Source organism: Anolis sagrei, chromosome 2, assembly GCF_037176765.1.
Source record: "Anolis sagrei isolate rAnoSag1 chromosome 2, rAnoSag1.mat, whole genome shotgun sequence".
Taxonomy (NCBI): domain Eukaryota; kingdom Metazoa; phylum Chordata; class Lepidosauria; order Squamata; family Dactyloidae; genus Anolis; species Anolis sagrei.
Genome location: NC_090022.1, coordinates 789,170 through 815,375, shown reverse-complemented (window position 1 = coordinate 815,375; position 26,206 = coordinate 789,170). Strand labels below are relative to the sequence as shown.

General features: G+C 48.4%; 1 protein-coding gene across 16 annotated transcripts in view; it reads left to right on the top strand.

Annotated features, from left to right (window-relative positions):
- The window catches only part of LOC132764002 (zinc finger protein 214-like), a 353,977-nt gene that overhangs the window by 242,748 nt on the left and 85,023 nt on the right, over positions 1 to 26,206 (top strand). For 11 of the 16 annotated variants that reach the window (XR_010909361.1, XR_010909362.1, XR_010909364.1 and 8 more), the window contains one exon: positions 3,333 to 7,198. The exons of 1 other annotated variant lie outside the window; for it this stretch is intronic. The gene's annotated coding sequence lies outside the window, so the exon portion shown is untranslated. Of the gene's footprint in view, positions 1 to 3,332; positions 7,199 to 15,587; positions 15,648 to 18,648; positions 18,713 to 20,732; positions 21,545 to 23,881; positions 23,948 to 26,206 lie in introns of those variants that run through there. 4 more of the 16 variants (XM_067464879.1, XM_067464878.1, XM_067464880.1 and 1 more) reach the window with 3 other exon arrangements.

The following is a 26,206-nucleotide window of genomic DNA, read 5'->3' as shown; positions in this document are numbered from 1 at the left end:
CTGCTTTGCCATTCTTACATTTGTTGAGAGCCATGTCCAATTCAGTAGGTGTAAAGGGTTCATGAAGGTTGTTGTTCTCAATCTCTGGTTGTCTGGCTATTGGTTTCTTTCCTACTTTGGTGGCAAGGTTGGGTTTCCCGTTCTTCAGGAGTTGGTGTGCTATCTGATCTGCCTTTATGTTGGCATGGGTATTAGATAAATCCGTGAGCGGTGCTGACTTCTCTTCGATTCAAGGCCACACTGAAATACCTTCCTCCTTTCCTTCCTCTTTTCTCTCTGTTCCAGGAAATGACAAATCTCTAGCCGTCCCCTGCCAGGTGTTGCTGTGGCCCAGTCTGGAGATCTGGAAAATAAATTAGAAAGTATTGGTTTCAAATCTATGCAATTTCTTTCTGCTTGTGGATAAACAGTATTTCTTGCTGTTTCTTTGTCAGTCTTGATGTGGAGATTGCCTGGTTTGCCCACTCTGGAACATGCAACATAGGATTGCCCTTCTTTAGGGGTCCCTTTCCAATCTATGATACTATATCTCCCTGTGCGTGAATCATATAGATCTATGGCTGGATGGCTCTTTGTCAGGAGGGCTTTGATTATGTTTTCTTGCCCTTGTGAAGGGAGTTGGACTGGATGGCCTTAGGTATGGGGGTTCTGTGTGGGAAGTTTGTCCCAATGCTATTGTTCGTAGGGTTCAGAATGCTCTTTCACTGTAGGTGAACTATAAATCCCAGTAACTACAACTCCCAAATGTCAAGGTGTATTTCCTGCAAACTCCGTCTGAGTTCACATTTGGGCATATGGAATATTCGTGCCAAGTTTGGTCCAGATCCATCCTTCTTTGAGTCCACAGTGTTCTCTGGATGTAGGTGAACTACAACTCCCAAACTCAAGGTCAATGCCCACCAAATAATAGAAAACCTGTTAGTAAACCTTGGAGTTCCTGCCTCTCTCAGCGTGGCTTTCCTCACAGAGTTGATTCAACCCCCAACAATCCCTTTCTATCTCTCAATCCCTTTAGAGAAGGAACATGGGTTTTCCCCCAGCACGACTTTTAGGGAGGAGTAGGAGGCAATGCAAAGCAGTCAGGGGAATTCTGGGAAATGTAGTTTGTGGAAGAGATTACAAAAGACTCCACCCTAAACTACATTTCCCAGAACTCTGCTCGCTTCCTGTGTTGATGCCTCAATGTGAATGTGGGGCAGGGACCCCTCTCTGGCTCCGATGAATGAAGGAATGGCAGGGATTGGCGGGCTGGATCCGTCCCCCCGGAAGAAGAGCGAAGAAGGGAGCGCAGAGGGACCCGGGGATGGGCAGCCCTTCCGAACACCAGCCTTTCTCCCCGTCTGAAGATCCAGGTTCTGTTCCCCCCCCCCCCCAATTGAGGAGGGGGCCGTGAAGGGGGCATGTGGGAGGGAAGAGGGAGGGGCCCCAAAGGAGTCCCCAAAGATCCTCTTGGAGGGGGAAGAGGAGGGGGAGGGGCCTGGATTCAGACCAGGGAGGGAAGGGGAAAGGAAGACCCCCCCCCCCTCCACCCAAAGGACTGACTCTGAGGCATTAGACGTCATGCTCTCCATGTGGAATCTGCCCATGTCCTGCCTGACAGAAAGCCAGCTTGATCTGGATGAAGGGATATCATTTTTGAGGAGGTCCAGTTCTGCAGCTAGAGAATGGATTGCGCTTTTGACCACAAAAGGAACAGTATATTTGGAGGCCTTGTGGGTTTTTTGGCAACTCTACAGTTTGCAAAGGGTTCAAATCCACTTCTGGTGCCTCTTCTGTGCGAGGCCAGGCATCGCGGACCCTCCGTGCCCAATCTGGCCGTGCCAGGGGTCAAAGGGGGGATGGTCGCAAGGGTCGGCAAAGGCCAAAGGGGTTCAGAAGGCAAACACCCAGCCTTGCTATTTACAGAGTTATCCCATCATCATCATCATCATCATCATCATCATCATCATCATCATATCTATCCAGCTTTCTCTCTCTTAAAAGGAGACGCAAAGCCACTAAAAATAAAAACAACACAGGATATAACACACACATTAAAATCAAACTTTAATGCTATTAAAAAATAAACAGTGAAAACCAATTAGAAGCCTATTCTGAGCCGTTCCAAGAAAGACAATCAGGCCCAACCCGTCATCTTGTTGGGAATTAAAGCCATAATCCAGGTGTTGCTGAGGCACCTGCTGGACGCTCTCAGTTGGGCCAATACGTTGGAGGGCAATAATAAGCGGGACTCAGAGCTGGCCGTACTCCCAGGAGACTGAAGAGCCCTCCCCAAAACTAGGAGGCAAAGTGGGCCCCACAATCTGCAGTTATTCTGAGGAGAAAGCCATGGTGCTTGTCAATATGATCAATAAACACTCTGGTTAATTGGGGGACCATTTCCCTGGTGGCACAAGCTATGCAATGTCCTGCTTAGGAAACAAGCCTGGCACTACCCAGAGAGTCTCAGCTCACCTGGCAGGTGATCCTCAATGAAACCCCTACAAAAGGGCTCCGGGGGCCAAAGAGGGGCCTGTAGTGGATGCGGTGAACTTGATGTCTTCCCTCCTACCCCTTGAGCCAGAGCAGAAGCATCATCTTTAGCACTGGGGGTCCACCTACCCATCCTCCCTCTACCCCCTTCTCTCGTGTCCTGCTGCTAGGCTGAGTGCCTCCCACCCTGTGCTTCTGCATCCCTATCTCCGCTTCAGTCAGAGTGGGAATCTTGGTGTAGAAGTTTGCTTTGTTTGTTTCCTTTGCATTTGTTCTGCCTGATGTTTCACACCTTTGTGGTTTAGGTTTTGTAAGAATGTAATATGTCAAGGGACTTTGTGGCCGAACGTGCTCTCCATGTCTCCAGGTTCCTCGCTTTAGAAACGTGGGGCAGGGATCGCACTGCAGGGAAAGAGAGGGTCAGGAAAAAATGTGCTTCAGTTGGAAGAAATGAAGTATTTTTCTCCCAAGACTGACCACTTGGGATGGTCTTCCCATACAGGTGGTCACTCAGGTTCTGAGTTGGGATGTGAGGAAGCGGGATCTAGGCAGGAAACGCTTTGCAATCTCAGTCCTTTCTGTGCTCTCCATATTTATAAAGTATTTACAAAGATTGGGTTGCAATATAAACACAATCTCATGCAGAAAATCGTGGGCCACTCTCCCCTCTTTGCAGGGCTTGCTCTTTGTTGGGCAAGTGTTAAAGTTCTTCTCAGCAGGCCAAGGCTCTTCTCAATAGGACCGCTCTTTCTCCCTTCTTCTCCGGCATTGGCTACAGCACCAAGCTTTTGTTCTTATTGCTCAATGAGATTTTTGTGTGCTCTGCTTCTGATACGATTTTCCTCTCATTTCTCTGGCAGGTAACCTCTGAATGAACCTTGAGAAGAACACTTCCCTTTGGCTTAGGTCAGGAATGAAATTACACAGCACTCACAAGAAATAAGTTGGAGAAGTTATATTTCAAGCTCCATAGCTGTGTATTCAAGGAGGAAAGGGAGGATTGTGCTGTAAACAGTGGGGCTTGGTAATTTATTTATTCAAATGGACTAGGGCAAACAAAGACTGAGAAGAGGAAATCAGGAGAACATACCTGTGACCTTCTGGCATAATATTTGAATCATAAATTTAAAAGAATGGAAAATCTCAATTCCTTGTCAAAATCACACACAGGGGAGAAGCGACATAACTGTATGGAATGTGGGAAATGTTTCACTATGAGAAGTTCTCTTACTAGACATCAACAAACTCACACAGGAGAGAAGCTGTACAAATGCATGGAATGTGGAAAGAGCTTCAGTCGGAGTTCACATCTGCATACCCATCGAAGGACCCATACAGGGGAGAAGCCACATAAATGCATTGAATGTGGAAAGAGCTTCAGTCAAAGTGGGAGTCTGCGTATCCATCAAAGGACACATACAGGGGAGAAACCACATAAATGCATTGAATGTGGAAAGAGCTTCAATGGGAGTGGAAATCTGCGTATCCATCAAAGGGTCCACACAGGGGAGAAACCACATAAATGCATGGAATGTGGAAAGAGCTTCAGTGAAAATTGGACTCTCCGTAACCATCAAAGGACCCACACAGGAGAGAAGCCACATAAATGCATGGAATGTGGAAAGAGTTTCAGTGAGAGTTCAAATCTGCGCTCCCATCAAAGGACCCATACAGGGGAGAAACCACATAAATGCATGGTTTGTGGAAAGAGCTTCAGACTGAGTTCACATCTGCGTTCCCATCAAAGGATCCACACAGGGGAGAAGCCACATAAATGCATGGAATGTGGAAAGAGCTTCAGTCGGAGTGGGACTCTGCGTAACCATCAAAGGACCCACACAGGAGAGAAGTCACATAAATGCATGGAATGTGGAAAGAGCTTCAGTCAAAATTGTACTCTGCGTAACCATCAAAGGACCCACACAGGAGAGAAGCTACATAAATGCATGGAATGTGGAAAGAGCTTTAGTCAGAGTGGAGACCTGCGTTCCCATCAGAGGACCCACACAGGGGAGAAGCCACATAAATGCATGGAATGTGGAAAGAGCTTTAGTGATAATGGGACTCTGCATACGCATCAAAGGACTCACACAGGAGAGAAGCCACATACATGCATGGAATGTGGAAAGAGCTTCAGTCAGAGTGGAGACCTGCGTTCCCATCAGAGGACCCACACAGGGGAGAAGCCACATAAATGCATGGAATGTGGAAAGAGCTTCAGTCGGAGTGACAGTCTGCGTACACATCAAAGGATCCACACAGGGGAGAAGCCACATAAATGCATGGAATGTGGAAAGAGCTTCATTCACAGTGGACATCTGCGCACCCATCAAAGAACCCACACAGGGGACAAACCACATAAATGCATGGAATGTGGAAAGAGCTTCAGTCAGAGTGGACATCTGCGTATCCATCAAAGAATCCACACAGGGGAGAAACCACATAAATGCATGGAATGTGGAAAGAGCTTCAGTCACAGTGTAAGTCTGCATATTCATCAAAGGATCCACACAGGGGGAAAACCACATAAATGCATAGAATGTGGAAAGAGCTTCAGTCAGATTGGAAATCTACATTCCCATCAAAGGATCCACACAGGGGAGAAGCCACATAAATGCATGGAATGTGGAAAGAGCTTCATTCAGAGTGGAAATCTGCGTACCCATCAAAGGATCCACACAGGGGAGAAGCCACATAAATGCATGGAATGTGGAAAGAGCTTCAGTCGGAGTGGAGATCTGCGTAACTATCAAAGAACCCACACAGGGGAATAGCTACATGTCCTATATACTTGAGGATAAGCTGACCGAATATAAGATGAGGCACCTAATTTAGCACAAAAGCTGGGAGAACTTATTGACTTGAGTATAAGCTGAGGGTGGGAAATGCAGCAGCTCTTGGTCAATTTCAAGAATAGAAATAAAAATAGATACCAATAAAATTACAATAATTGAGGCATCTATAGGTTAAAAATATTTCTGAATATTTGCATAAAATGGTAATTTGAGATAAGAGTGGCGAACTCTGATTAAATCATTATTTTAACCTTCTTCAGTGTAAATGTGCTTACGTATCCTTCCAACAATAATAAATAGGGTAAAATATTAAATTATTAGTAATAATAAATAGGGTGAAATAATAAATGTAATAATATTTATTTTTCGTGTCATCTGCCACCAGAACATTGTATTACATTAATTCACTCTACGGGGAGATTAGATTGGCGACTTCCCTCTTGTCATTTAGAAAAGAATTGAGAACTTGGATGTGGGACCAGGAGGCATTGGGACATTCTGGCAGCTAGAGGAAGGACCTGGATGATGGACAGGAATGGACGGAACGGAATGGATTTATGGAATTCTGAACACTGAGCGTGAGATTAGTTTACTGATTGTGTTATGTACTGATGATTTTAACCTGTTAATGGTTTAATTGCTGTTTTGTATGCATGTATAGTTGACATCGGCATCGAATTGTGCCTTCTTTGTAAGCCGCCCTGAGTCCCCCCTCGGAGGTGAGAAGGGCGGGGTAGAAGTAATCGAAATAAATAAATAAAAATACATTTCTAACAGAACAAAACAAACAAACAGATTTAAAAAAACACAAATTTTGCAAACTTGGTAGTTGATTAAATGTCCTTTGACCAGTATCTGTCCCCGTGGAGTGCCTCTGGGGTTGCCGCAAGAAGGTCCTCCCTTGTGCATCATGTGGCAGGGCTCAGAGTGCATTGCAGCAGTTGGTCAGTGGTTTGCTCTTCTCCCCACTCGCATGTCGTGGATTCCACTTTGTGGCCCCATTTCTTAAGATTGGCTATGCATCTCGTGGTGCCAGAGCGCAGTCTGTTCAGCACCTTCCAAGTTGCCCAGTCTTCTGTGTGCCCAGGGGGGAGTCTCTCATCTGGTATCACCCACGGATTGAGGTGCTGGGTTTGAGCCTGCCACTTTTGGACTCTCGCTTGCTGAGGTGTTCCAGTGAGTGTCTCTGTAGATCGTAGAAAACTATTTCTTGATTTCAGTTGTTGACGTTCTGGCTGATACCCAAACAAGGGATGGCCTGGAGATGTCTCTGCCTTGGTCCTTCCACTATTGGCTGCTACTTCCCAGCGGATGTCAGGTGGTGCAATACCGGCTAAGCAGTGTAATTTCTCCAGTGGTGTAGGGCGCAGAAACTCTGTGATAATGTGGCATGTCTCATTAAGAGCCACATCCACTGTTTGAGCGTGGTGAGATGTGTTCCACACTGGGCATGCGTACTCAGCAGCAGAGTAGCATAGCGCAAGGGCAGATGTCTTCGCTGTGTCTGGTTGTGATCCCCAGGTTGTGTAATAATAAGAACAATAAATAGAGTAAAATAATAAATGTAATAATAATAAATAGAGAAAAACAATACATAATATTAACACAATAAAATAAATGTAATAGTGATAGAGTAAAATAATAAATGTAATAATAATAGAATACAATTTTAACTACAGTATATATTTTGGGGGAAATGCTGTGTGTATATGAATAATAAAAAGTGGGGAAGACTGACTTGGGAAGCGGGTGAGAAAGAAGGACTGGAATCAAGGAGAAGTTGGAATGGGAAGGAGTGTTTGAAAAAGTGGGAAAGTGAGGTGGAAAGGAGTCTCTGGAAAAGTAAGACAGAATGGGATAGGAAGGGGGCAACTAGAAAAGGGGAAGACTGGGGTGGGAAAAGTGTGTAGGAAAGTGGGGGGAAGACTGAGGTAGGAAGGCGTCGTCTGTCTCATCCAAGGAGGGACCAAACCCTGGGTCACCTCCTCCTCCTCTCCACCTGAGCACTTGAGTCCTGGCCACGGATATACAAATAAGACATCCCCTGAAAATAAGCCATAGTGTGTCCTCCTGAAAAACAAATAGTGTCTTATTTTCGGGGAAACACAGAGGGAGCAACTTTATTTACTAGGACGCAATGGAGCCATGGCTTCAAACCACAAGACAGGAGATTCCACCTGAACATGAGGAAGAACTTCCTGACTGTGAGAGCTGTTCAGCAGTGGAACTCTCTGCCCCGGAGGGAGTGTGGTGGAGGCTCCTTCTTTGGAGGCTTTGGAGCAGAGGCTTGATGGCCATCTTTATGGTGTGCTTTGATTGCAATTTTCCTGCTTCTTGGCAGAATGGGGTTGGACTGGATGATGGCCCACGGGGTCTCTCCTAACTCAAGGATTCTATGAAACGAGATTGGGACCCACTACTAATTCACGAGTTATAACAACAAGGGGGCATTTGTTTATTGTGGTTTTTAGGAATGAGTTTACTATATTTAGAAACGGAAGAGTGAATATAGAACAGCATTTAAAGTGAGTGAATACAGATAAAAATCCCCGTGCGGCAAGAGTTGTGTTGATCGGTTGTTCTCTTAGTTTTCTTCTTATGTGGGTGTGTGTTGTTCAGTCTTTCATGTTTGTTAAGGATTTATTTTTAAAAATCCCCAAATTGTAATTTGTATAGACATGCTTTTCTTTCTTGCCTTTGAATAAAAACTATTTTGAAAAACCAGAGTGTGATGTGGCAGCCACAAATGCCAATGTGATCCCAGGCTGTGCCCAGAGGAGACGTGGTGTCTACGTCCAAGGAAGTCATGATATCGAGCTGCTTTTAGCAGGGTCTCCTTGAGAGGGAGAAACCCGAGGACCGCGCCTAAAGGGCTCTGGGTCCCTTGGTGAGGCCAGCGAGAGCCAATCCAAAGAGTAAAAATATTATAAATAATAATGCCTCATCCAAGTGGAAGAAGTTTCTTTTCAGCAACCGAGGTTTATTGTGATTCAGCTGAGATCAGATGCATTACAGGAATCATTCCACTGCAAGCATGGTTTTACTGAGTTTTACAGGCATTTTTATAGTGTACAGACAAAGGAAACATTTTCAAAAATCCCGCCTGCCCTCTGCTGGCCGGCTTTGCTCTGATTGGCTGGCCGCGGAACAGCTGGGAGGAGGCTTGGCGGCCCGCCTCGGCTCTCAGCCAATCAGAACGTTCCTGCGCCTCGGGAGGGCCAATGGGCGCCCTCTGCTCGCTTCTGAGTTTGGACCAATCAGGAGCGAGGAGGGCGGGACGGCCACAGACAAAGGGGAAAGATGATGGGATTTGGATTTCCTGCTTGCTGGAATGCAGGCTTTGTCTTGGGCGGGAAAAGGGAGATATTTGGTAAACAAAGAGCTTTCCTGTCCTTGATGGGTCTGGCGAGTGATTTGAATGGGCTAGATCGACATCGGACCACCCGGAGGGTCAACAATATCTGGGTGAATTAATCAGTCTCTTCTTCCTAAGTTTCTGTTGACCCTTCCCTGGCTTACTGTCTGCTCTGAAAGTATGCAAGGAGAAGGGATCAGTCACGGGCCCATGCAAAATGTAAATATGAACCATTTTTAGGAGGACAAAGGGTTTCCTCCCTGTCGCAGTAATCCTTAGGTCACATTCCTTTTGGGGCAAGGGTCAAAGAGGAGAAGTAGGGAAGGGGAACCAAAGTACATTTCATTTCATTCCATTACATACATTTCATATATCTCATACATTTCATAAGGCAATCCCATCCCCCTCCCCAGCAATGGTTTATTACAATATTGGATCTTTATTATAACGCAAACTGGAGATCTCATAGTCCTTTGGCAAAGGTGCGTGGAAACGGAGGCTGCTTGCTTTTCAAGGCAAGCACCAGAAGGAAGTTCGTGGCCAGGGATGTGGAAAAAAAGTTCATGATGCAGAGAGTCAATAAGAGAAGGCAGAAGTCCAGAGAAGGGCGCTGGGTTGGGTAGTAGCAGAGTCCATAGTCCAGTGCACAAGCCAGAGAGTTCACAAAGAGGAAACAGGAACCCAGTTATGTGCGCTGGGTCAGGAAGCAACAGAATCCATTGTCCGGCCCTTGGCGAACTACAAATACTTGGGAGGGGGGGAAGATGCTCGGCATCAATTCCTCCCTTCGAGGCTGGAAAATGGTCATGCTCATTTTCCCAAGCCTCGACAATTCTTTAGCACCCAGGGCCTCTTTCTAGACAGATTAGATTGTATTCTGTTGATTATTTTGGGGCCCAACTTAAGCAACAACAGCAGGGCCCAGCAGGGTGGGAGAGACCAGTGGCAGAGTGTCCTTTGGGTTGGAGTAATAAAGACTGAAGTAAGAAGGTGAAGGCGGTGGAGGCGGGATGATGGAGTCTGTGATGGCAGTCAGCATGGAGCACTCAGGGGTCCCGAGTGAGTCCCCAATGGAGAAGGATGGCACATGGTGGAATTCTCCCATCTGGCAGTGGTCCTCAGGCCTCCTGGGGGTGCTGGCTCCTCCCTTGGCACTTGGGGGAGGGAGAAGATGGGGCACAGCCTTGCTACTCCTTCTGGCGTGGCGCCTCCTGGTGACCGCAGACAGGTCCGGCTCTCCATCATCACAGAGACTCAGGGGTGAAATGTCTAGGACAGTCAGAAAGAAGGTTTACAGCCACAGCTTCCTTTCTCCTGCTTTGCTCAGACCTCACCTGGAATCGCTCTGTCTCTCGTTCTTGGCAGGACAACTCAAGACGGATATGGCAGGAAAAACGAAATGCAAAGATACAGAATGGGGGATGCCTGGCTCGAGAGCAGTACGTGTGAAAAAGATCTTGGAGTACTCATGGACAACAAGTTAAACATGAGCCAGGAATGTGATGTGGCGGCAAAAAAAGCCAATGGGATGGTGGCCTGCATCAATAGGAGCATAGTGTCTAGATCTAAGGAAGTCATGCTCCCCATGCTCTATTCCGCTTTGGCTAGACCACTTTACCTGGAATATTGTGTCCAATTCTGGGCACCACAATTCAAGAGAGATATTGACAAGCAGGAATGTGTCCAGAGGAGGGCGACTCAAATGATCAAGGGTGTGGAGAACAAGCCCTATGAGGAGCGGCTTGAGGAGCGGCTTAAGGAGCTGGGCGAGTTTAGCCTGAAGAAGAGAAGGCTGAGAGGAGATATGATAGCCATGTATAAATATGTGAGAGGAAGCCACAGGGAGGAGGGAGCAAGCTTGTTTTCTGCTTCCCTGGAGACTAGGACGCAGAACAATGGCTTCAAACTACAAGAGAGGAGATTCCATCTGAACATGAGGAAGAACTTCCTGACTGTGAGAGCCGTTCAGCAGTGGAACTCTCTGCCTCGAAGTGTGGTGGAGGCTCCTTCTTTGAAAGCTTTTAAACAGAGGCTGGATGGCCATCTGTCAGGGGTGCTTTGAATGCAATATTCCTGCTTCTTGGCAGAATGGGGTTGGACTGGAGGATGGCCCAGGAGGTCTCTTCCAACTCTAGGATTCTGTGGTTCTAAAAGAGGGAGCAACTCTAGGAGTCTTGGATTCTATGGAGGTCTCCCTAGATTCTAGGATTCTATTACTGTTATTATGAATATTATTATTAAGCAGAGTCTCTATGGCCATCTGTTAGGAGTGCTTGGATTGTGTCTTTCCCTTATGGCAGAGGGAGGTTGGACTGGATGGCCCTTGGAGGTCTCTTGCAACACTAGGATCCTATTATTACTGTGGATTCCTCCCAACCCCCTCCAGTATTTTCTGATGGCCACGAAGGTTCTGTGGGCCAAGTTTGGTTCAGATCTGTCCTTCCTGGGGGGGGGGGGGGGTGTCTTAGTGGTCTGTGGAAGTCTGAGCTGAGTCAGTTGAAGGGACTCCAAACCCCATCATCCGTTGTCCATACTCCCCAATCTTATTGTTTTGGTGATTAATCAGTATGTTTTAAGTATGTTCAACAACAGAAATACAATGTATTGTCGAAGGCTTTCAACATAAATACATTTTCCATATCAGATGTTTACATGATGATTCAGAAGAGTAGCAAAATTACGGTTACGAAGGAGCAACGAAAATAGTATTTATTGATTTAGCCATTTTGTATCCCGGTCTTCTTCTCCCCTCTATCAGGGGAATCGGGCCGGTTTCCAACAATAAAATCACAAAACAATCACTCAAAACATCATATAACATATTCAATTAAAACATTGTAACAGCAAAATGCCATCCCATAATAAACATGGTCAGTCGTCATCGTGAATTCGTTGTCCGTCATTCATCGTCATCTATCCGATCACAGAAATATTGATTCGTCGAAAGCCAAACCTCATAGCCAGGTTTCCACCCGTTTTCTGAACGACAGAATGGAGGGAGCGGTTCTGATCTCCAGTGGGAGAGAGTCCCAGAGTTGAGGGGCCACCACCGAGAAGGCCCTGTCCCTCATCCCCACCAGGCGCGCCTGAGAGGCCGGCGGGACCGAGAGCAGGGCCCCTCCAGACGCTCTTCACAACCTAGATGGTTCACAGGGGAGAATACGTTCGGACAGGTCAACTGGGCCGGAGTCGTTTAGTCTTGTGTTTGGGGTCACCACAACATGAGGAACCACATTAAGGGGTTGTGGCATTAAAAAAGTAGAGCAACACTGCTAAAGGCATCCTATGGAAATAAATAACATGTTGTTGTTCATTCGTTCAGTCGTCTCCAACTCTTTGTGACCTCATGGACCAGCCCACGCCAGAGCTCCCTATGGGCCGTCACCACCCCCAGCTCTTTCAATTTCCACCCCAGCTTTGCATTCCTCAAGCCCCGCACATCCTCGCATGATGTGTTCTGCATACAAGTTAGAAAGGTTGGGTGAGAGGATGCAGCCTTGCTGTACACCTTTCCCAATCTTGAACCCGTCTCCTGTTCCGTGGTCAGTTCTGACTGTGGCTCCTTGGTCCTTGTACAGATTCCTCAGGAGAGAGGGAAGGGGGCTTGGGATGCCCATCCCACCCAGAACTTGCCACAGTTTATGATGATCCACACAGTCAAAGGCTTTAGAGTAGTCAATGAAGCAGAAATAGATGTTTTTCTGAAACTCCCTGCCTTTCTCCATTCTCCAGCATCCAGATATTGGCCATTTGGTCTCTGGTTCCTCTGCCTTTCCTAAACCCAGCTTGAACATCTGGCAACTCTCGCTCCATGTATTGCTGGAGTCTTCCTTGCAGGATCTTGAGCATTACCTTCCTGGCATGATGAGAAATAAGGGCCACTGTACGGAAGTTGGAGCAGTCCTTCGCATTTCCCTTTTTTGGTATGGGGATATAAGTGGATTTTTTCCAGTCTGATGGCCATTCTTGTGTTTTCCATATTTGCTGGCAAATGGCATGCATCACCTTGACAGCATCATCTTTTAAGATTTTAAACAGTTCAGCTGGGATCCCGTCGTCTCCTGCTGCCTTGTTGTTAGCAATGCTTCTTAAGGCCCATTCAACCTCACTCCTCAGGATGTCTGGTTCTAACTCATTCACCACACCGTCAAAACTATCCTCAATATTATTATCCTTCCTATACAGATCTTCTGTATAGTCTCGCCACCTTCTCTTGATCTCTTCAGCTTCTGTTAGGTCCCTGCCGTCTTTGTTTCTTATCACACCCATTTTTGCCTGAAATTTACCTCCAATGTTTCTAATTTTCTGGAAGAGGTCTCTTGTCCTTCCTATTCTGTTGTCTTCTTCCACTTCCATGCATTGCTTATTTAAAAATAGTTCCTTATCTCTTCTGGCTAACCTCTGGAATTGCGCATTTAACTGGCCATATCTCCCCTTATCCCTGTTTCCTTTTGCTTTCCTCCTTTCTTGGGCTACTTCCAGTGTCTCAGCAGACAACCATTTTGCCTTCTTGGTTTTCTTTTTCTTTGGAACGTACTTTGTTGCCGCCTCCTGAACAATGTCTCGGACTTCTGTCCATAGTTCTTCTGGGACTCTGTTTACTAAATCTAGTCCTTCAAATCTGTTCTTCACTTCCACTGTATATTCGCTAGGAATGTTAGTGAGATCATATCTAACTGGTCTGTGTATTTTCCCTGATCTCTTTAGTTTTATTCTAAATTGGGCAATAAGAAGTTCGTGATCTGAGCTACAGTCAGCCCCAGGTCTTGTTTTCACCGACTGGATGGATGTCCGCCACCTTTGGCTGCAAAGGATGTAGTCAATCTGGTTTCGGTGTTGACCATCTGGTGAGGTCCATGTGTAAAGCAGTCTTTTAGGTTGTTGGAAGAGAGTATTCCAACATCACTGTGATGTTGAAAGGCTTTCCTTGCACTCGAATTGAGATCATTCTGTCATTTTTTGGGTTGTATCCAAGCACCGCTTTAGCGAATTTCTTATTAATTATGAAGGCTACTCCATTTCTTCGATGTTCCTCTTGTCCGCAGTAGTAGATCTGGTGGTCATCTGATGTGAAGTGGCCCATTCCAGTCCATTTCAGTTCGCTGACCCCCAGAATGTCTATCTTTAGTCTTGACATCTCACCAATAACAACATCCAATTTGCCCTGGCTCATAGATCTTACATTCCAGGTTCCTATGGTGTGTTGATCTTTAGAGCATCATTGGATTCGTCGTTCACCTCCAGCACCGTCGGCCGCTAGCCTTCCTTTCGGCTTTGAGCTAGCTGCGTCATCACATCTGGGGCTAGTTGAACTTATCCTCTGCTCCTCCCCAGTAGCATTTTGGCCATCTTCCGACCTGGGAGTCCCATCTTCCAATGGCATACCGACATATCTCTGGTTGTACTGGTCCATTGAGTTTTCTTGGCAAGGATACTGGGGTGGTTTGCCGTTGCCTTCCCCAGGGATCACGCTTGGTCTGACCTCTCTGCCACGACCGTCCCGTCTTGGGTGGCCCTTCACGGTTTCGCTCATGACATCATTGAGGTGCTCAAGCTCCAGCGCCACAACAAGGCGGTGACCCTTTGCTGCCTGTGTATTTATGATTGACATAAATCCAAAACCACTGGGAAAATAGACACTGCACTGGGACAAAAGACATCTATCTCAGGCCAGCCACAAGTGACCCTCACTCATCACAACACTGAGAAAGAAACACAGCAGAAGAAGAGACTCAAAAAGGAAGAGATTCAACATATGCGCAAAACCACATATTTACACATATACTCATAGATAGATATATATATATACATTGGCGCATCCCGGGAATTCTCTTCAGGAGTGGCAGAAGAAGGAAGGGAGGAAGGAAGGAAGGAAGGCAGGAAGGAAGGAAGGAAAGGAAGGAAAGGAAGGACGGAAGTAAAGGAAGGAAGGAAGGAAAGGAAGGAAGGAAAGCAAAGGAAGGAAGGAAGGAAGGAAGGAAGGAAGGAAGGAAGGAAGGAAAGCAAAGGAAGGAAGGAAGGGAAGGAAAGGAAGGAAGTAAAGGAAGGAAGGAAGGAAAGGAAGGAAAGGAAGGAAGGAAAGCAAAGGAAGGAAGGAAGTAAAGGAAGGAAGGAAGGAAGGAAGGAAGGAAGGAAGGAAAGGAAAGGAAGGAAGGACGGAAGGAAGTAAAGGAAGGAAGGAAGGAAAGGAAGAAAGGAAAGGAAGGAAGTAAAGGAAGGAAGGAAGTAAAGGAAGGAAGGAAAGGAAGGAAGGAAGGAAAGCAAAGGAAGGAAGGAAAGGAAGGAAGGCAGGAAGGCAGGCAGGAAGGAAGGAAGACAGGAAGGAAGGAAGGCAGGGAGGGAGGAAGGAAGGAAAGCAAAGGAAGGAAGGAAGGAAGGAAGGAAGGAAAGCAAAGGAAGGAAGGAAGGAAGGAAGGAAGGAAAGCAAAGGAAGGAAGGAAGGAAGGAAGGAAGGTAGGCAGGCAGGCAGGCAGGCAGGAAGGAAGGCTGGGCGGAGGAGTTTCTGCCCGGAGACTGGTGACGCCGGAGAGGAAGCGAATTCCTATTGGCGGGAGGGTGCTGAGCCTTCGGAGGAGAAGGAAGGAAGGAAGGAGGAGCTCTTGCTCCTGATTGGCCAGTGCTGCCAAGAAGCCCCGCCTCTCTCTGGGCGCCCAGCCCCCGCGCGGCAGCCATGGCCATGTTTGGTCTTGGCGGAAGCCCAGCGAGAGAAGGCGGCCTGCGTGTCCTAGAGAGGCGAGGGAGCTGCTCACTTCCGGAGGAGGGACAGAGAGAGAGAGAGAGAGAGAGAGCGGGAGGAGGAAGGGGAGGAGCCAAGGGCGGCGCCCAAGAGAGTGTGACGTGGCAGCCAGAAAGGCCAGCTGTGCCCAGAGGAGGCTTCGTGGGGTGTCTTGGCCCAAGGAAGGAAGAAGCCCCGGCCTCCCTCCTCCTGCTTGGCTCAGGCCTCGCCTGCCATTCTCTGTGCCCGCCCTTCTCTCCTTCTCGGCCATTGGGGAGTCAGAGGCGGGGGGGAAAGAGCTGCTTATAAGGTGTGTTTGAATGAAAGGTTGGTTAATTCCGGTGGGGCAGCATGAGGGGGTCAGGCTGGGTGGCCTTTGGGGTCCCCCCTTCCTTCCTTCCTTCCTTCCTTCCTTCCTTCCTTCCTTCCTTCCTTCCTTCCTTCCTTCTCTGGAGGGTTTAAGTGCAGGCTGGATGGCCATCTCTAAGGAGGGATCGGACAGTGCCTTCCTGCTTGACGGAAGGGGGTTGGGATGGATGGCCTCAAGGGTCCCGCCCACCTCTCTCCTGCCCTGACCACCCTGGACACTGGGGAGGCTTCCCTGGGCTGGGTCCAGCGGGGGGGGGGGCTCCTCCTTCCTTCCTTCTCGGGGGTCTCTCAGCAGAGGCTGGGTGGGCATCTGTCGGGAGGGCTTGTGCTGTGCCCTCCTCCTTCCTGGGCTGGGGGACCTTGGGAGTCTCTTCCCACTCTGAGTCTCCCCATCTATTCATTGAGGACACCTCTCTGCCCCACTCAGAGCCGATCACAAGAGGCAAATACACACAATGTATTATATTGGCATTATATATTACTCTATTGTAATACACCCTAGTATTGTAATATTATTAGTAATGTTACATGTCCTATAATATATATGTTTATTTATAATATCATACTATTATTATTATTAGGATTATTAGGATTATGTTGTATTACTTTATAATGTTATAAATATTGTATGTATACACAATCATAGACTCCTAGAAGAGTTGGAAGAGACCTCCTGGGCCATCATCCAGTCCAACCCCATTCTGCCAAGAAGCAGGAAAATCGCATTCAAAGCACCCCTGACAGATGGCCATCCAGCCTCTGCTTCAAAGCTTCCAAAGAAGGAGCCTCCACCACACTCCGGGGCAGAGAGTTCCACTGCTGAACGGCTCTCACAGTCAGGAAGTTCTTCCTAATGTTCAGATGGAATCTCCTCTCTTGTAGTTTGAAGCCACTATTCCCTTGTGTCCTAGTCTCCAAGGAAGCAGAAAACAAGCTTGCTCCCTCCTCCTCCCTGTGGCTTCCTCTCACATATTTATCCCTGGCCCTCATCATGTCTCCTCTCATCCTTCTCTTCTTCAGGCTAAACATGCCCAGTTCCCTAAGCCGCTCCTCATAGGGCTTGTTCTCCAGACCCTTGATCTGCTCCCTCCTCCCTGTGGCTTCCTCTCACATATTTATCCATGGCCCTCATCATGTCTCCTCTCAGCCTTCTCTTCTTCAGGCTAAACATGCCCAGTTCCCTAAGCCGCTCCTCATAGGGCTTGTTCTCCAGACCCTTGATCTGCTCCCTCCTCCCTGTGGCTTCCTCTCACATATTTATCCATGGCCCTCATCATGTCTCCTCTCATCCTTCTCTTCTTCAGGCTAAACATGCCCAGTTCCCTAAGCCGCTCCTCATAGGGCTTGTTCTCCAGACCCTTGATCTGCTCCCTCCTCCCTGTGGCTTCCTCTCACATATTTATCCATGGCCCTCATCATGTCTCCTCTCAGCCTTCTCTTCTTCAGGCTAAACATGCCCAGCTCCCTAAGCCGCTCCTCATAGGGCTTGTTCTCCAGACCCCTGATCTGCTCCCTCCTCCCTGTGGCTTCCTCTCACATATTTATCCATGGCCCTCATCATGTCTCCTCTCCGCCTTCTCTTCTTCAGGCTAAACATGCCCAGCTCCTTAAGCCGCTCCTCATAGGGCTTGTTCTCCAGACTCTTGATCATTTGATTCGCCCTCTTCCTCTGGACACACTCCAGCTTAGAGTAATCTCTCTTGAATTGTGGTGCCCAGAATTGGACACAATATTCCAGGTAAAGTGGTCTAACCAAAGTAGAATAGAGCATGCGGAGCAATATATTGCATTATATTATTCGCCTACCACAGGAGACAAGGTGGGACTGTCTTCCGGCCCCCTCTCTCTTCCCTCTGGCCCACAGCAGCGGTTGGTGCCCTGCGGTGATCGTGGGGGGGAGAGGGCAGTGCCGAAGGCCCCCCCCCCTCCCTCCCTCCCTCAGGTACTCGGCAGCCCTTCCTTCCTCCCCCTTGAAGCCCCCCTCCCTCCCTCCCCTCCTTCCTTCCCTGCCCAGAGTGGACTCTTTAAGGAGGGGGGGGAGGGGTGATGGTCCCAAGGAAGGAGGCTGGGCGTGTGGACGTTGCCTGAGACACGCAGCTCGACTTCTCTGCCCTGGGAAGCCAGAACGGCCCCCCCCCCCCCCCCCCCGTTCTCCTTCTGCTAAAACTTCTTCATTCGGACAGGCTTTTGAAGAGGGAGGTTTTGAAGATCAAGTCGGGGGGGGCTCAGTGGTGTTTGAATATATTTGATGGAGGTTACCTGTGATTTTTTTTTGTGCTATTTGTGTCTAATTCTGTTTTGATGTTTGTATATTTCTATATTTTAAATTGCATACGAATGCTTTCATGTCAAGCCGCTTTGAGTCCCTTTGGGAAGACACGGCAGGGTAGAAATGCAACAACAACAACAACAACAGACAGCTCTATTCAGTTTTGGTTCTTGGTCAGTGGACTGAATGATTCAAGCCCAGCATTCCCCTCATCCAAACAGATCTGGTCCTCTTCCCACCCTCTCTCAGGCCGGTGAGTGAGAAGCCCAGAGCTGAGCGAGAGATTCTCCTGACTGGACTGACCGGTCCCCTCTTTCAGGACGGAAATGGCAGGCCTCTCGCGCCTTGACTGGAGGCCTCTCTTGTTCCAGCTGGACTTCTGCCTGGCGTCCATTCCGTCCTGGTTCCCTCTGGATTCCTTCTTCGTGACCCTTTGTTTACCTTCCGTTTCTCCTTCCGTTTTTCCTCCTTGTTGGCTCCCTCTTCTCATCCTGCTTTCCCAGTTTCCATTCTCCTTCTTTGGGGGTCACTAGAGATCTCTTCAAGATGGCATTTAGTTGATCCAGCTTGCCATTGGCACCAGGGATTGATCCATCCAGAATTTCCAGTGGTTTCATCACTTCTGTCCCTTCAGCCAATATCTTCTTACGTTGTTTTCCTTTCTCCATTTTAGGAGGTTTTGACTGAACATTGGATTTCTTCTTTAAGCCCTTTTATCCCATCAATGTCATATTTTGGTAAGTTTTCAAATAAATGTCTTTTGCAAACAAGCACCTATATTTGGCAATGCTTCAGGAGGTTTGATAAACCAGTGAGCTGTGCTGACTTCTCTTCGATTCAAGGCCACACTGAAATCCCTTCCTCCTTTCCTTCCTCTTTTCTCTCTGATCCAGAAAATGACAAATCAAGATGGCACTGAGACTGGGACTCTTTCGTCACAAGAAGAACTCCACTTTTATCTTCCGTTTCAAAAACCAAGCTGGTCCATTCATTCTTGTTTCTCCTCTCCTTCCTTCCTTCCTTCCTTCCTTCCTTCCTTCCTTCCTTCCTTCCTTCCTTCCTTCCTTCCTTCCTTCCTGTTTTCTGGGTTATCTCTTTGTCTATATCGGTTAGAGATCCCTGTTTGTATACAATAGAGTAACAGGGTATTATATTGTTATAGTCAAACACTTGCCGGTAGAGAGTCACTCCTTCGTTGTCTCCTTTCCTCCTCTTCCTCCTTTCAATAGTCTTTGATTCCAAAAGGAGATTTTGAGGGAAGGGGATCAGGTTGGGAAAGTGGGTCGGGGGTTGGCAGTAGAGATGAAAACACCTGTAACGATTATGTGCATGTCCATCTCTCCTCCTTGCTTCCCCTCAATGGCCATCCATCTAGGGCAGTGGTTCTCAACCTGGGGGTCCCCAGATGTTTTGGCCTTCGACCCCCAGAAATCCTTTTTTTAAAATGATTTTTATTAGAATATTATAAAGTTACATCGAAAGAGGGGGAATATTTGTGAGAAGATAGAAAAGTAGGGAAATAGAAAGTAAAAAAGGAGAAAAATTACCACCCACTTCCCACCAATCGGGGAATCGGAATCTGCTTATAAGAATTTCAGAGAGTCTTATGAGCATGCTCTCACCGAGGCCAAAAAATCTTATTATGCTTCCTTGATAGCGTCTGCGAGCTCACACCCAGCACAGTTATTTAAGATTATGAGATCCCTGACAACAGTCCCTTCTGTCCCAAACAATAACGATCTGGCTCCTTCTGCTGAGGTTTTCCAGAGCTATTTCGCAGACAAGATCTCGCTTCTCTGCCGGGATCTCCCTGCCACGATTGATACAGTAAGTGAACTTGAGACTCCGTGGCCACTCGCTGGGCACATCCTTGACCGGTTCATCCCGCTGGACGCAGAGGCTGTCGATAGGATCGTGACTGCGACTAGGCCGACCGCCTGCTCCCTCGATCCGTGACCCTCCTGGCTAGTAAAATCTTGCCTGGAGGGATTACGTGAACCTCTGTTGAATATAATAAACAGCTCCCTTGAGCAAGGAGTTTTTCCAGAGGGTTTAAAAGAGGCGATGGTCTCTCCGCTGCTGAAGAAACCAGACTTAGATCGTTCGCTTCCCTCTAGCTACCGCTCAGTCTCGAACCTTACGTTCCTGGGCAAGGTGGTTGAGAGGGCGGCAGCGGAGCAGTTGCAGCAGTTCCTGTCAGAGTTAGACTCTCCAGTCTGGGCACAGCAAGCGTGTGGTTTCAAAATAAACAAACTCAGGCAGCATTCTTTTTTTAAGGTAGCTTTACTTAAAGCGTCTATACACAAAGGACTACATGATGGAACTGAAAAAAGGCGACTAACACAGTACAGGACAAAACATACAGGCAAAAGTAAACATCCTGCCCTTCAAGTTGGGTAACTCCCTTTTTCTTCTCTGGGCAAAAGAATTTCTGTTATCTCTGTCTCAAGGTTTTTTTCTCTCTCTGCCTTTAATAACAATTCTAACACACAGCTGAACATAACTGAATCCATCTTTGAAATGCAATACTAATACATTGCAATACTAATACAAACACATTGAAAAACATACCTATAAAATAACTATAACTATTCTGACAGTTCCTAAATGACACAGCCGGACTCGATCCCTTCCCGTCCGGCTTCCGTAGTGGGCACGGGACGGAGACTGTGCTAGTTGCCATCACAGATCAGCTCTGCTGCCAGATGGATCAAGGCGGATCACACTGCTCGTGTTATTGGACCTCACAGCAGCATTTGACACGGACGATCACAATCTATTGACCCACCGCCTAGCCCTGACTGGGGTGAGGGGGATGCCCCTTAAGTGGGTGTCCTCCTTCCTCCAGAATCGGGGACAGCGTGTGGTGAGGGGAGGGATGGTTTCCGAGAGATCTCCGCTAACTTGTGGGGTCCCGCAGGGAGCTATTCTCTCTCCTCTATTATTTAACATCTATATGCGACCGCTTGCCCGACTGGTGCGGAGCTCTGGGCTTGAGTGCCACCAGGACGCTGACGACACTCAGCTCATTCTGAGGATGGAGGGCCGGCCGGACTCCGTACCCGATAGTTTCCATCAGTGCCTTGAGGCCGTGACTGGATGGTTGCGTGCCAGCAGGTTGAGGGTGAACCCAGCGAAGACGGAGATCCTTTGGCTGGGCCGTCCGGGTGGGAGGGAGGTCCAGCTGCCTACCCTGGATGGCGAGACACTAATGTCCGTCACCTTCTGTAAAAAGCCTTGGTGTCTCATTGGTCCCTCTGCTGCTCACAATGGAGGCCCCGGTCTCTGCGGTGAGCAGATCTGCGTTTTTCCACCTACGTCAGGCTAGCCAACTGTCTCCCTTCCTATCTAGGAACGACCTGGCTGCGGTGATCCAGGCGACGGTCATCTCGAGGCTTGACTACTGTACCGCCCTCTACATTGGCCTTCCTTTGTCAGTAATCCGGAAACTGAAGCTGGTGCAAAATGTGGCGGCTCATCTTCTCGCCGGGGTGTCGGCGAGGTGTGGTATCACCCCCATTCTACAACCGCTGCACTGGCTTCCGATTGAGTACCGGATCACTTTCAAGGTGCTGGTACTAACCTTTAAGGCAGGGGTCCTCAAACTTTTTAAACCGGGGGCCAGTTTACTGTCCCTCAGACCGATGGAGGGCCGGACTATAGTTTTTTTTTTAAAAAAAATCAATTAAAAATTCCTATGCATATTGCACATATCTTATTTTGCTGTGTGGAAGGGCCCTTCGAGGGAGGGGGTTCTTTCTCGCCCTCTTGAGGCAGTAATTCCAGGAGCAGAGAATGGGAAATCTTCCTATTTCTAGTCTGAACAAAATCTGGCCAGCAGCATTAAAAAAAAACCTCTAAAATTATAACTGTAAATAAAGAACAACACTCCAACACAGGGGAACACCAGACAAGAAACAATCAGGGCCAGCTAATCACCTCTCAACAAAGTATTCTCCCTAAAAACTGTCAGGCTATGAAATGGCAATCAAGGTGGCCACTTGAAACATTCCTACCTACCTCCAACAGAGAAGAGTTCTTTCTCCCACCCTGGATCTTCCACAATTTTCCTGGTTAAAGGTTTTCCTCTGACATGAAGTCCAGTCGTGTCTGACTCTGGGGTTGGTGCTCATCTGCATTTCTAAGTCGAAGAGCCGGCGTTGTCTGTAGACACCTCCAAGGTCATGTGGCCAGCATGACTGCATGGAGCGCCGGGGCAGCCTCCCTTGGCTGGCTCACGCTGTCCATCGGGCCTGACGGATAGCGTGAGCCTGCCAAGGGGGGAGCAACCCTGCGTGGCCTACTTGTGAGTAAAGCACCCCACGAAGTGCTTTACACGCGAGTAGACCACGCGGAGCAGCCTCTCTTGGCTGGCTCACGCTGTCCATTGGGCCTGAGGGATAGCGTGAGCCTGCCAAGGGAGGAGCAGGCCCGTGCGGCCTACTTGCGAGTAAAGCACCTCGCGAGGTGCTTTCCACGCGAGTAGACCACGCGGAGCAGCCTCCCTTGGCTGGCTCACGCTATCCGAGGGGCACTGTGTGTGGGGGGGGCTCCTCCTCCGCGGGCCGGAAGTGGCCCGCGGGCCGTAGTTTGGGGGCCCCTGCTTTAAGGCCTTCTATGGTCTGGGGCCGGCGTACCTGAGGGCCCGCTTATCCCCCTACCAACCCCAGAGATTACTTCGGTCAGAGGACCAAAATTTGCTTGAAGTCCCCAACATCTGGACTTATCATCTGTCCTCGACTAGGCAGAGAGCCTTCTCGATCGTGGCCCCTTGTTTATGGAATGCCGTGCCAGTTGAAACCCGAACCATCCGAGAGCTACTTCCTTTTCGGAAAGCCTGTAAGACCTTTCTCTTCCGACAAGCTTATTTATTTATCGTGTCATCAGCAACCATTGTATTACAATTCTAACAGAGCAAAATAAACACAAAGATTAAAAAGTAAAAGAAAAAAAAAGGAAAGAAAAAAAAACCACACAGATTTTGTAAATTTGGTATTTGGTTAAATGTCCCTTGACCAGTATCTGGCCACTTGGAGTGCCTCTGGGGTTGCCGCAAGAAGGTCCTCCATGGTGCATGTGGCAGGGCTCAGGGTGCATTGCAGCAGGTGGTCAGTGGTTTGCTCTTCTCCGCACTCGCATGCCGAGGATTCCACCCTGTAGCCCCATTTCTTAAGATTGGCTCTGCATCTTGTGGTGCCAGAGCGCAATCTGTTCAGCGCCTTCCAAGTCGCCCAGTCTTCTGAGTGCCCAGGGGGGAGTCTCTCATCTGGTATCACCCATGAATTGAGGTGCTGGGTTTGGGCCTGCCACTTTTGGACTCTCGCTTGCTGGGGTGTTCCAGCGAGTGTCTCTGTAGATCTAAGAAAACTATGTCTTGATTTAAGTCGTTGACGTGCTGGCTGATTCCCAAACAGGGGATGAGCTGGAGATGTCTCTGCCTTGGTCCTTTCACTATTGGCTGCTACTTCCCGGCGGATGTCAGGTGGTGCCATACCGGCTAAGCAGTGTAATTTCTCCAGTGGTGTAGGGCGCAGACACCCCGTGATAATGCGGCATGTCTCATTAAGAGCCACATCCACTGTTTTAGTGTGATGAGATGTGTTCCACACTGGGAATGCATACTCAGCAGCAGAGTAGCACAGCGCAAGGGCAGATGTCTTCACTGACAAGCTTTCGATGGGTGAATAACTCGGGACTATGTCTGTTCTCGTTTTTATTGTATTTTAAAGTTGATTGTATTGTCTTAATTTACTGCTGTAAACCGCTCCGAGCCAAATTGGGAGTGGCGGTGTACAAGTCAAATAAATTGGCACTAGGGATTAATCCATTCAGAACTTCCAGTGGTTTCATCACTTCTGTACGTTTAGCCAACATCTTCTTATGTTGTTTTCCTTTCTCCATTTTAGGAGGTTTCGACTGAACGCTGGATTTCTTCTTTAAGAGCTTTTATCCCATTGTGATGTCGTATTTTGGTAAGTTTTCAAATAAATGTCTTTTGCAAACAAGCTCCTCTATTTTGATAAATCAGTATTTCTTTATCGTGTCAGGAACAACCAGACAGTTGTATTACATTTTTAACAAAACAAACAGACAAAACACAAAGTCTAATTGCCTGGTTGCCCAAAGGCCTGGTTCCACAGCCATGTCTTCACCCTCCTCCTGAAGGAGAGGAGGGTTGGTGCTGTTCTGATTTCCCCCGGGAGTGAATTCCACAGGTGGGGGGCCACCACTGAGAAGGCTCTGCTTCTCGTCCCCACCAGCCTCACTTGTGAGAGTGGTGGGGTCGAGAGCAGGGCCTCCCCAGATGATCTCAAACTCCGAGGTGGGACGTAGAGGGAGATACGTTCGGACAGATACACTGGACCAGAACCGTATAGGGTTTTGTAGGTTAAGACCAGCACCTTGAATTGTGCTCGGAATTGAACCGGCAGCCAGTGGAGCTGGCACAACAGGGGGGTGGTATGCTCCCTGTATGTCGCTCCGGTGAGCAATCTGGCTGCCGCACGCTGGACTAGTTGGAGTTTCCGAACAGTCTTCAAGGGCAACCCCACGTAGAGCGCGTTGCAGTAGTCTATCCGGGATGTAACAAGAGCGTGGACCACCGTGGCCAGATCAGACTTCCCAAGGTACGGGCGCAACTGGTGCACAAGTTTTAATTGCGCAAAAGCTCTCCCGGCCACCGCCGAGACCTGGGGTTCCAGGCTCAGCGGCGAGTCCAGGATCACTCCCAAGCTGCGAACCTGCGTCTTCAGGGGGAGTGTAACCCCATCCAGCACAGGCTGTAACCCTATACCCTGTTCGGCCTTCCGACTGACCAGTAGGACCTCTGTCTTGTCTGGATTCAATTTCAATTTGTTAGCTCTCATCCAGTCCGACACAGCAGCTAGACACCGATTCAAGGTCTGGACAGCCTCCTTGGTGACAGGCGGAAAGGAGTGACAGATCTGGACATCATCTGCATAGAGATAACACCGCAGTCCGAAACTCCGAATGATCTCCCCCAGCGGCTTCATGTAGATGTTAAACAACATTGGGGACAGAATAGATCCCTGAGGGACTCCACACGACAATGGTTGTGGAGCCGAACAGGTGTCACCCAGTAACACCTTCTGGGACCGTCCCTCAAGAAATGACCGGAGCCACTGCAAAGCAGTACCCCCAAGTCCCATTTCTGTGAGTCGTCCCAGAAGGATACCGTGATCGACGGTATCGAAGGCCGCTGAGAGGTCCAGGAGAACTAACAGGGACACACTCCCCCTGTCCAGTTCCCTGCGCAGATCATCTACCAAGGCGACCAAGGCTGTTTCCGTTCCATGTCCCGGTCTAAAGCCAGACTGTGCCGGATCAAGATAATCAGTGTCTACCAGAAATCCCTGGAGTTGAGCTGCCACCACACGTTCCAGGACTTTGCCCAAATAGGGGAGATTGGAAACTGGCCGATAGTTGTCTAATTGAGTGGGGTCCAGTGATGGTTTTTTCAACAGCGGTTTGATAATAGCCTGTTTTAGGCTCGCTGGAATCTTGCCCTCCTGTAAGGAGGCATTAACCACCACCTTCACCCACTCCGCCAAACCCCCTCTGGCTTCTTTTATAAGCCAGGATGGACAGGGGTCTAGGATGCATGTGGTAGGCCGCACCTCTCCAAGGATCCTGTCCACATCCTCAAGCTGAACTAATTGAAAAGAATCCAACAAAACTTGACAAGCAGATGCTCTCGTTACATTCTCAGAGACTGCAGGTAAAGTGGTGTCAAAACCCGACCGAATCCGCCCAATTTTATCTACGAAAAATCGAGCAAACGCTTCACAGCGAGCTCCAGAGCTGTCAGGGATCTCGCTTTTCGGCGGATTTAACAGACCCCTGACAACTCGAAAGAGCTCAGCTGGACGATTCTTCGCAGATGCAATATTAGCAGCGAAAGATGTTTTTTGTGCTGCCTCTATTGCCACACCGTAGGACCTTAAGAAGGTATTCAGATGTGTTTGGGTTGATTTAGTCGGGTTACTGCGCCACACGCGCTCTAGCCACCTCTTCTTTCGCTTCATTGCTGCCAGCTCCTCAGTAAACCAAGAAGCCGGGTTAGCTCGGTTACTCGAGAGGGGGCGTTCTGGAGCGATTGTGTCGATTGCCCTAGTCATCTCGGTGTTCCAGTGAGAGACCAAGGCATCGACAGGGTCGCCAGCCAGGGAGGTGGGAAATTCCCCAAGAGCCATCAGGAAACCACTAGGATC